The 10340-nt window shown below is 34.9% G+C and overlaps 1 pseudogene; it reads left to right on the forward strand.

The window, feature by feature from the left end:
- The first annotated feature begins 577 nt into the window (after window positions 1-577).
- Window positions 578-1441, forward strand: LOC126950816 (eukaryotic translation initiation factor 3 subunit I-like; annotated as a pseudogene).
- Window positions 1442-10340: the final 8899 nt, after the last annotated feature.

Below are 10340 nucleotides of genomic sequence, written 5' to 3' on the forward strand. Positions count from 1 at the left end.
TAAAGGCTCTTTATCATTAATGTCTTTCAGTAATGTAAGGACATTATTGTTTATTGAAAAATATATGGAAGACAAAATATACCATTACAGATCAATTCATGTTCTACTTAATTAAATCCTAAATGTATTCTTGTATTTTGGCTACAAAATTATTGTAAATTATTTAAATTAAAATAAGGAAAATATTACTTTCACCCATACAATCTTGATGAATTTTTCTACTTCCACCCTAAATTTTGATTATAGAAATAATCTTTATGCTAAGTTTGAAATTATTTTTTACTTTCCAGCTACACATCAAACTCTATTTTGCATCTTATTACTTTCAGAAATAAAGTTTTCTAACAATTATGAATAATCCCTGCTTTACTTGGTGTTACACTCTATAAAATGTCAAGGGTGCTCTTGTTCACATCTCAGTTTCTCCTTAGGCAAAATCTTAAAGTCAACTATTCCAAATTGAATCTTGTGCGGTACATTTACTTATGGCATTTGCCATAATTTTGGACCCTGTCTGTATTATGGTCTATTAAAAGGATCAAGGAGTCCTTCCAGAAATAAGAAACGAACCACTAGAATGTATATGGTCCCCATTGGGATGATCGTCAATGTGTGGTACTCTGTGAACGGTGAGAGGCTGGGCACCCACGTGGGTCATACAGGAGCTGTGTGCTGCATGGACAGTGACTGGGACAACAAGCATGTCCTCACTGACTCAGCTGACAACAGCTCAGAACTGATGTAGCTGTCCAGACCTGTGGCAAGGACTTTGGAAACAATATCGCTATATTCTCTACAGACAAGCAGATGGGCTACCAGTGCTTTGTGAGCTTCTTTTATCTGCAGGACCTAAGCCAGATTGACGGCAATGAGACATACATGAAAATTCTTTACAATGACTGTAATATCACCAGTGCTTTGTGAGGACTCCCCAGGGGAGTGCATCAACACAGGCCATAAGAGTGGAGTGTCCAACCAGTATAATGCCAAGTCTGGAGAGGTATTGGTGAGTGTTAAATAGCACTCCAAGGAGATCAGTGACATCCAGTTATCCAGGGACATGACCAAGTTCATCACTGCAACCAAGGACAACACAGCCAAGTTCTTTGATTCTACAACTCTTGAACATCAAGAGATTTTCTGGACAGAACATCTCATCAACTCAGCTGCCGTTTCCCCAATTATAGTGACCATGTGATACTGGGTAACAGACAGAAAGCCATGGATGTAACTGCAACCTCCAACAGGACTGGCAGGTTTGAGCCCAGGTTCTTCCATCTGGCCTTTGAAAAAGAGTTTGGACGTCAAGAGTTACTTCACAACTGTCAACAGCGTTGCCTTCCCTTCTAATGGCAAGAGTTACAGCAGCAGAGGTGAAGATGGTTATGTTCACATTCATTGTTTAGGCCCACAGTACTTTGAATTTGAGCTTGAGAATTAAGAAGCTGGATCTACATACAGACCAGGCAGTCGTCTTAAGAAAGTTTTGAACCCTAAGAAATAAATTAGCTTGGTAATAAAAAAATGTGATGAAATGTATAGTGCTTTTCATTTTGGACTTGGGACTGGTTATAAAAGTATATGATATAAGAAAAAATCTGTCATTTCTATATTTGAAAACAAATTTATTCTGCTCAATTGCAAGTAAACACAAAAGCTCAGTAATTACCATGCAAACATATGTTTATGTCTCATCTTCATCCAATTATTTTCTCTTGATTTATGATCCCCATACCTTGTATATTTCAGGAAATTATGAGTATAAAAACCTATATAACCTGAAATTTTTTAAACTGGAAAATATCAAAAATTGTAATTTTTCTTTGTTTTCCTTTTATAGCATTAATATATCTTCATGATTAAATTTGTGTTCAAACTAATTACCTAACAACATTTGTAGAGTATCTCTGGAATACTCTGGAATATTTTGCATAGCTTTCTTAAGTTATTTTTAAAAACAAACTTTGAGAATTTTAAATAATTATTACGAATATTTAAGTGTTTTCTTTTTCAGTGAGTGTGGTTGTTAACAACAGGAAAATGGTAAAGAGTTTAAAATAAGAAGCAAAGTGATCAGGCACAGTAGCTCATGCCCATAATCCCAGCATTTCGGGAAGCTAAAGCAGGAGGATCACTTAATCTCAGGAGTTCCAAACCAGCCTGAGCATCAAGGGACACCCCCATCTCTACACAAAATTTAAAAATCAGCTGTGCAGGAGGTGTATGGCTGTTGTCTCAGCTCCCAGGAAAGCTGAGGTAGGAGGGTCGCTTGAGCCTGGGAGTTTGAGACTGCAGTGAGCTGTGATTGAGCACTGCACTCCAACATGAGTAAGCCCTGACTCATAAATAAATAAATAAGAATTAAAAGGCCACAATTTTTTATTAAAGAGGAAAAGCAAGTCTTGAAGGATTTACTACTTTTTCTTTACATTATATATTTCTAACAAAGAACTGAAAGGAAATAAATAGAGGTCTTCAGGAATGCTGATTTACATTTTATTTACATAGCACATCATAATACTGCAAATGCTTGTAGAATACATTTTTTTTTGAGTGAATGAAAGTGTCAAAAGTGTTATATTGGCACAAAATTGTTCTGGGTTAACTCTGCCCTAAATTTTCTGAACATACACTGAATACCACTGAAAATGCAGCAGTCTCCTAAAGCAATTTGCTCTAAACTCTAATTAGAATATACCTCCTGAGATTTAGTTTAATATGATTTTTCATGACCACTTGATAGATAATTGTAAGAACTATGATTGCCCTTTCATAATAACACTCCTTTAAACTCATGTTCGTAGTGTATTCCCTGTAACAGACATCTTAGTCCATACTCTTGAATCTCTAAGCAGCGGTCTGGAATAACACCCTCCCTCTTAAACTAATTGATAGGTCTGAAGATATGAAAATTCTCTGAAGAATATGCTCTATGTATTCTACTGATCCTGTAGAAAGAGCCCTGTGTCTCAGTTTAATGGCCAACACTGAAAATAAATGCTGCTAATTTAATATCTATGATATATTATTATTTAGTGTCATCTGTTAGGGAATTTTCAAGGGAAATTTCTTAATAGTTGTACACTTCAGAAATAGGCAATTTGAGAAGTACATTTTAAAGAAATTTATTGTAAAAATCTACGTGTAATACTATCAAGAACACATTCATTTAAGAAATTATCAAAATTGCAATGCTGACATAATTTGAGCAATAGCAGCTGATTTGATTTGAGTTTTGAACTTTAAATCTCTAATGACTGTCTAATCCTATATTATAGCCTTACAAAATTCTCAGATCAATTTTTTTTTCAGGATGAAGCACAGTAAAAGGTATCCTTGACACATGTTTACTTTTTATAAACTGTAAGGATCCTAACACATATCCAGTCAGGACTCTGCCCCGTGCTTGGTTTGATAAAAATGAAGGCTGTATATCTGTGATAAATGCAAATTTAGGAAGCCCAATCATCAGCATGAGGCTTTTCATAATCTTCTTGAGTTTCTATGTTTTCAGAGTCAATTAAACTTTAGGAATATTTAAGAGTAAAGTTATATATCATAATATTAAAATACATGTAAATTTATAAATCATATTACATATTAGCCAAATCACTGGCATTAAGCCACAAATAAATAAGAAAATGTGTTATTTCTTGTCCCAAAATGTATTTTCAGTGAGATAAAATAAAACACCTATATTAAATTATTATAGCAGTGTAAGAATTTATTGCTCGTAACAACAACAACAACAAAAAAACCTGAACTGCAGTCAATTACACTATGTAGTTCTAGCAACTTTATAGTTTCTTGTCTGGAGTATTATATAAATACCACAGAATTTTATTCAAGAATGAAACCAATGTATCTCTGCTAGATTCAGCTTACATCTATTACTTGAGTTTATGCATTTGGTAATTTATCCAGCAAATATTTAATGACCATTTATTATATGCAGAAAAAAAATAAAAACTTGTGATTCAATCTTTTCTACATCCATGCATTAGTTTACTCGCCTATTACTGTTTACATTTTCACTTAGGAAGAGTATTACCAGTCTTTCCAAGCTAATATGATTTCTTACCCAAAGAACTGCCTGCCTATGCCAATATGTATATTTACTATATTTTCTTATACTCTGACTTAAATTACCTCTAGAAATTCTAATTCAAAATAGAAAACACTTACATTTGCACAGTTTCACAACAAACTTTAGAAGTATATAAATAATTTTTGAAGTTAAATAGAAAGCAACATACATCTATAGAACAGCTATAGAATAGTATATAGCAACTATATTATGTATCAAATATTACATAACATGTATAGATATAATTTTCTTTGGGAAGCTATGCCAGCATCCTAACTATCCTTAATGTCTTTGTCAAAGCCTTTTTTTTTTTTTTTGGTAATAATCATTGTGTAAATAGAATTTTTATAATGACAAGAGGTTATCCACAATATCGAGGCTAAGGGTTGCCCTAAGAGATGGAACCTGAAACTGGAAAACTCAAAAGATATCGGGAACCCAAGTATGACTATTTTTCGCTGTCTTCCTTTTCTCCCCCTCCTTTCCATTTTTCTCTTTGCATCCCTGAGTTATTATTTTACTTGTTAATACACTTTATAGAAAGGTCCTTCTGCAGCCAAAGCGACTCATTTATGTTCAAGAAAATAGCCCAGTCAAATATTTTTCAGGATGTAAGATTATGTGGTAAAAACATGGCCAACAAGGACCATCAGTGTGGGAAGTGAGAGGAGGCAGTGCCATTTTGAGAAAAGAAGGAATCTTCATGGGGTAAGTATCTGCTCAAAAAGTGGCTATTATGGTTATCAACATTACATTTTATAGATTTTTAAGGTCTTTTTCATTTTATATAAAATGTGTTTCTCTAGTTTAATTCTAATAGGAAGACAAAAATACGTTAATTTTACAGCGAATCTCCCAGAATTTAATCAGGGACCATGTAAGTTCAAGTGATTTCCAAAATATTTTAAAAATGACAAAATTGTTGTCAAATCGTCTGAAAATTACACAGCATGATAAAAAATATTAATAAATGTATACAAAAATATAAACAAATATATTAAAATAAAAACAAGGAACATATATTTATAGCAAAATATTTAAATTCTACCTTTTTTAGATTGGTAGGAAAACTTTAACAGAAGAATAAGCAAATGACATGGAAAGATTTTTTATGTAAAGAAAATATAATTAATAAGCACATATAAGTTTTTCATTTATTATAATTTATCAAACTGTTTTCACTGTAGGGATAGAGTTGGTCTGCTGTCCAGTTGTTAGAGCCGTGTGTCCACAGAAGTTTTGCCCTAAATGAGTCATGAGGACTTGTTATTGTCAGATAAGAAAAAAAAGTAGAATTTTTCAAATGCAGTATGATTGCAGTATTTTGCTTTAGCCTGCATTATATATTCATCAAACCAAGATAATAGACTTGAGTTCTACTCTAATTCCTCTAAAAATGCATTGTCTTTATATTTTCCAGCTTATGCAACAACAAAAAAGCTTTGACTTTGTGCTCATTTTGGAAAAATAGAAACAATTTATTGGAATGACATTTTTAAGCATTACACATTAAAAGAACATTTCTGATTATTTTATCTTCAGTAATGACTGAACTCTTAGTGACGTTCTATGTCACATTGCCCATATAATTTTTTTTGATGACACATAGAGAAAACAAGGAGTAGCTATCAGATTCTGTGAGATTTGCATGATCTATGCATATATTTATTGTTTTTATTTATAAAATTGGCATCTTCTATTTATATTATAGTTATATTTTTTCACATGTATATTTTAAGTGTATTTTCTGTAATAAGAGTTTATCTAAAGACAATAAAGACTTGGCAAATAATTTTTTAAATGTGATTTTCTGAGGTTCAGTCAGACAAAAAATATTTAGTATGAGTGTTCATGATAAGGATAGACATTACACCAGTTGCTGGATATACAAATGTGACAAAGACTCTCCCTGTAAGAATCTTTTTTTTTTTTTTTTTTTTGAGACGGAGTCTCGCTCTGTCGCCCAGGCTGGAGTGCAGTGGCCGGATCTCAGCTCACTGCAAGCTCCGCCTCCCGGGTTCACGCCATTCTCCGGCCTCAGCCTCCCCAGTAGCTGGGACTACAGGCGCCCGCCACCTCGCCCGGCTAGTTTTTTGTATTTCTTAGTAGAGACGGGGTTTCACCGTGTTAGCCAGGATGGTCTCGATCTCCTGACCTCGTGATCCGCCCGTCTCGGCCTCCCAAAGTGCTGGGATTACAGGCTTGAGCCACCGCGCCCGGCCAAGAATCTTATAATGTAGTAAGAGGACAGACAAATAACATCAAAATTTTGTAAAAGGAAACAAGACAATGAAAGTATAATATGGTAAAAAGCTAAGAGGAGGAGCTATTGGGCTTTGAAGGAAGAGTTCTTTCAAGGAAATGGGGGGACATGTGTTAGAGAAGATGATGGTGAACTGAATTTTGCCAGCCATCTCATTTGGATAATCAAATGTGTGTGTGTGTGTGTGTGTGTGTGTGTGTGTGTGTGTGTGTAATTTTCTTCTGCAATTATCAGCTATCTTTAGGCGCGGTGGCTCACGCCTGTAATCCCAGCACTTTGGGAGGCCGAGGCGGGCGGATCACAAGGTCAGGAGATCGAGACCACGGTGAAACCCCGTCTCTACTAAAAATACAAAAAATTAGCCGGGTGCGGTTGTGGGCGCCTGTAGTCCCAGCTACTCGGGAGGCTGAGGCAGGAGAATGGCGTGAACCCGGGAGGCGGAGCTTGCAGTGAGCTGAGATCCGGCCACTGCACTCCAGCCTGGTCCAGCCTGGGCGACAGAGCGAGACTCCGTCTCAAAAAAAAAAAAAAAAAAAAAAAAAAAAAAAGAGTGAAGAATCTGTTAGTGACAGTGTAAACTCAGAAACCAAGTGTAGCATATTAATCCTGGGTATGTGAAACCTAATGTGCAGCTTGATAAATGATCCAGGTGAATCAATAGCACCATTTAGAGAATATAAATATCATTTTTAAAACTTTTAATATATGAACTAGCTGCACTGGCCACGGTCACATGGAGTTCAATGATCAGTCAGCATTAAATACTAGCAGAATAATAAAATAAGTGATAAACTTTCCAAATGGAATTTCTTCATAAGTAGAGTCATGGAAATACTGCGTACATTGCAAAAAATGTATAGAAATATTAATTTCCCAAAATATTTGGAAGTATGAATTCTCTTGAAAAGAAAAGGGAACTGAACTTGAAGCTTCTGTTTAACCAATGATTGATATACTGGTCAAAATTTTCACCAGGCTTCATGACTGAAAGATTGAACACTGATTTGTAAGATGCCACCTATGTGTCTCTCAGTGGGTGCCTACAATGGCTTACTTTGTGTTTTAGAGTTATGTCTTTTTCAGATTAACTAGATTATTCAGATTAACTAGATTTTTCAGATTATCTAGAACACGGTCTCCAAATCAATGTGAGAAAAGTTGAAGCACATTCACTTGCCAATCAGGTATCAAAAGAACCAGCAGATTATAAGCAGCAAAACTTCTGATAACAGTGAAAGCTATCAGAAAAAAAGAATATGAAATAAATTATAAACACTTAAAGACCATAAAGTAGAGACCGTTGTTGATGGTGACATGGCATCCTTGTTTCACAGCCCTGATTAGCAATTCCAGTCTCTAATAGAAGAACCAAACCATCAATATATGTTCTATATACTATTTTTAAAGAGACATGGAGATACATAATTCACTTTAGATAGACTTAAATTAAATTATAATTGTAAAGTGTCTATAAATATTTTGAAATAGAAAAATCATATTTACATAGAAAATTTACTTTATGTATTATAATTTATAATCTCAGAAAAAATTCTGTATATAATTCATCTTAATTTTAATGTTTATAGTAATTATACTTCAACAAACTATGCTTTAACAATTTCTGATGTTTAAAGGTAAGGATAACTTCAAAAATCTTATAATCAAGCTGACTAAAAATTTTCCCTCATGTCAAATTGCTTTTACACATACTGTCTCTTTGATATAGTATGAAACCATTGAAACATATTTTCCATAGGTATGCTCCAAAAGTTAATCACTACTTTCATAAAACTCAATATATTAATAACTTGCCCATCTTAAGTTTCCTGAGCCTAGAATGTGTTGCATTTTTAAGAAAACTTACTTTAGTATGCTTCAATAATTTGTTCTTCTAGTAATATGTAATCTTTGGCTTATAAGTGTAATTTTTCCATTTCTTCCATAAATGAAGGTCTCCTCTAAAACAAACTCATTAGTACCAACAGATATCAGAATGAAGTTTTTCATTTAATAAACACTTTTAATAAAGAGAAGTATTCAACACTCCTCAAAAATTTCTCTATATCTAGCTTTCCTTCCTGAAATGCAAAGCATCTTAAATGTTTTTTATTTTACTTTAGCATCACATTATATACTCATTTGCTTAATTTAAATAAAATGTCACTTGTGCCTTCATTCTGACAATACCCATTTGCTCTAATCCATTATTTAATATTTATTATATTCTTCAAAAACTATTATGGGTTCAATTTTTGTACAGCAAATAAACAAAATGATATTTTTAATTTTGAAAGCATGCCAAGTACATAAAACGGTCCCAGTTTATTTATTTCTTCCACTAATATTTCTATATGCTATAGCAACCATATTCTCAGTGTTTTTTTTCTCAGAAACATCTTCTTTAAGACTAGCAATATACTGATTGATATATCACCTGAAAACCTCCCATTACTTTTAATAATTTTAAAAATAATTTTTAACACAGTTAAACCTAGATATTTACCCAACTGATTTAAAAACTTACATCCACATAAAAGCTCCCCATGAATGTTTACAGCAGCTTTATTCATAATTGCCAAAAACTGAAACAAACAGAGATGGTGTTTAAAAGGTCAATAGATAAATCAGTTGAGATATACCCATATTATGAACAATTATTCTACATTAAAAAATGTTACCAAGCCACATAAAGACATGGAGGAATCTTAGAAGCTATTCTGAAAGTGCACATGCTGTATAATTTCAATTATATGACATTTTAGAAAATTCACTACTAAAAACATTATAAACAGATGATTGCCATGGGTGCATAAGAGGGAGAAAGGATAACTAGGTGAAACACAGGGACATTTTTAGGGCAAGAAAATTATTCTAAATAATATTGCAATGGTAAATACATGAAACTGAAAAAAAATTCATGCCTAATGGATACAAATTTTAAAACGTCATTTACAAGGCCACAGAATCCTAGATAGAGTTTGTGACAAAGTAATCTAACTGTATTATAAATGTATGAGACAATCTCACTAAAGAAAATAGGGGAAAAAAACTGCTGAGCTAAGTAGCTTTGGAAATGAGACTTTAAGACTAAAGGGAAAGGAGCTGTGCGTAAGCACTGTACTGTACTTGATAAAGTTGTTTCCCATGGGGGTACAAGTGAACAACTCTGATATTATTATGCATATATACTGGAATTAAACAGTAAGTCAATGACTGGTAGTAGTGAAATGGGAAAAGTTCCCTTGTGCCCTCACAGGGCGTGGGATACAGGTGTGGCTTGCTTCTTCGGTGTCTCGCTGCTCAAACATCTAGGGGAGGATACAGACGGGCAGGCTGTGGGGCTCTGACCCCACCACAGGGTCTAAGGATGAATGTTTACAGCTGAAGCCCCCAGTGGGTGGTGGTTACAGTGTGCTCTTTTAGTTTAGCTGACAATAGGCAGTTTGTGTTAGCCAGCTCAGTTAGACCTCTGCCTTGTTGCAAGGACAAAGGGTTTTCTGTATCCCTGGGTTCTTGCCTTGGTGCACTGGAAGAATTGGTTCACACGTGGACATGGAGAATGAGTACAATATTTTAGTGAGTGGAAATAGCTCTCAGTTGGTGGGGGAGGCAGAAAGGAGATGGTTTTCCCATGGAGTTGGGTGGCTCCGTGGCCCAGGCTCTCTCCTCTGACTGCTCCACCTGAACTCTGTGACATTTTGCTGATCAGTGGCCTGCTGGTGTGCCAGTGCCTGCTGATGTGCTCCCCTCGACGTCCAGTCACCTGAATGTCTGCCTGTCTGGGTTTCAGGGGTTTTATAGGTACAGGACGGGAGCATGGCAGGCCAGGGTGGTCTTGGGAAATGCAACATATTGGCAGGAAAACAAGAATGCCTGTCCTCATCTAGGTCCTCTGGTACAGGCCTGGGGGTGAAGCCACAGCCAGGGACCATGCCCTCCTCTACCTAGCACTCCCCTTCTCCCTTCTGTATCATTTAAAGGGACTATACC

This window comes from Macaca thibetana, chromosome 3 (assembly GCF_024542745.1).
Source record: "Macaca thibetana thibetana isolate TM-01 chromosome 3, ASM2454274v1, whole genome shotgun sequence".
In the NCBI taxonomy this organism is placed as follows: Eukaryota; Metazoa; Chordata; class Mammalia; order Primates; family Cercopithecidae; genus Macaca; species Macaca thibetana.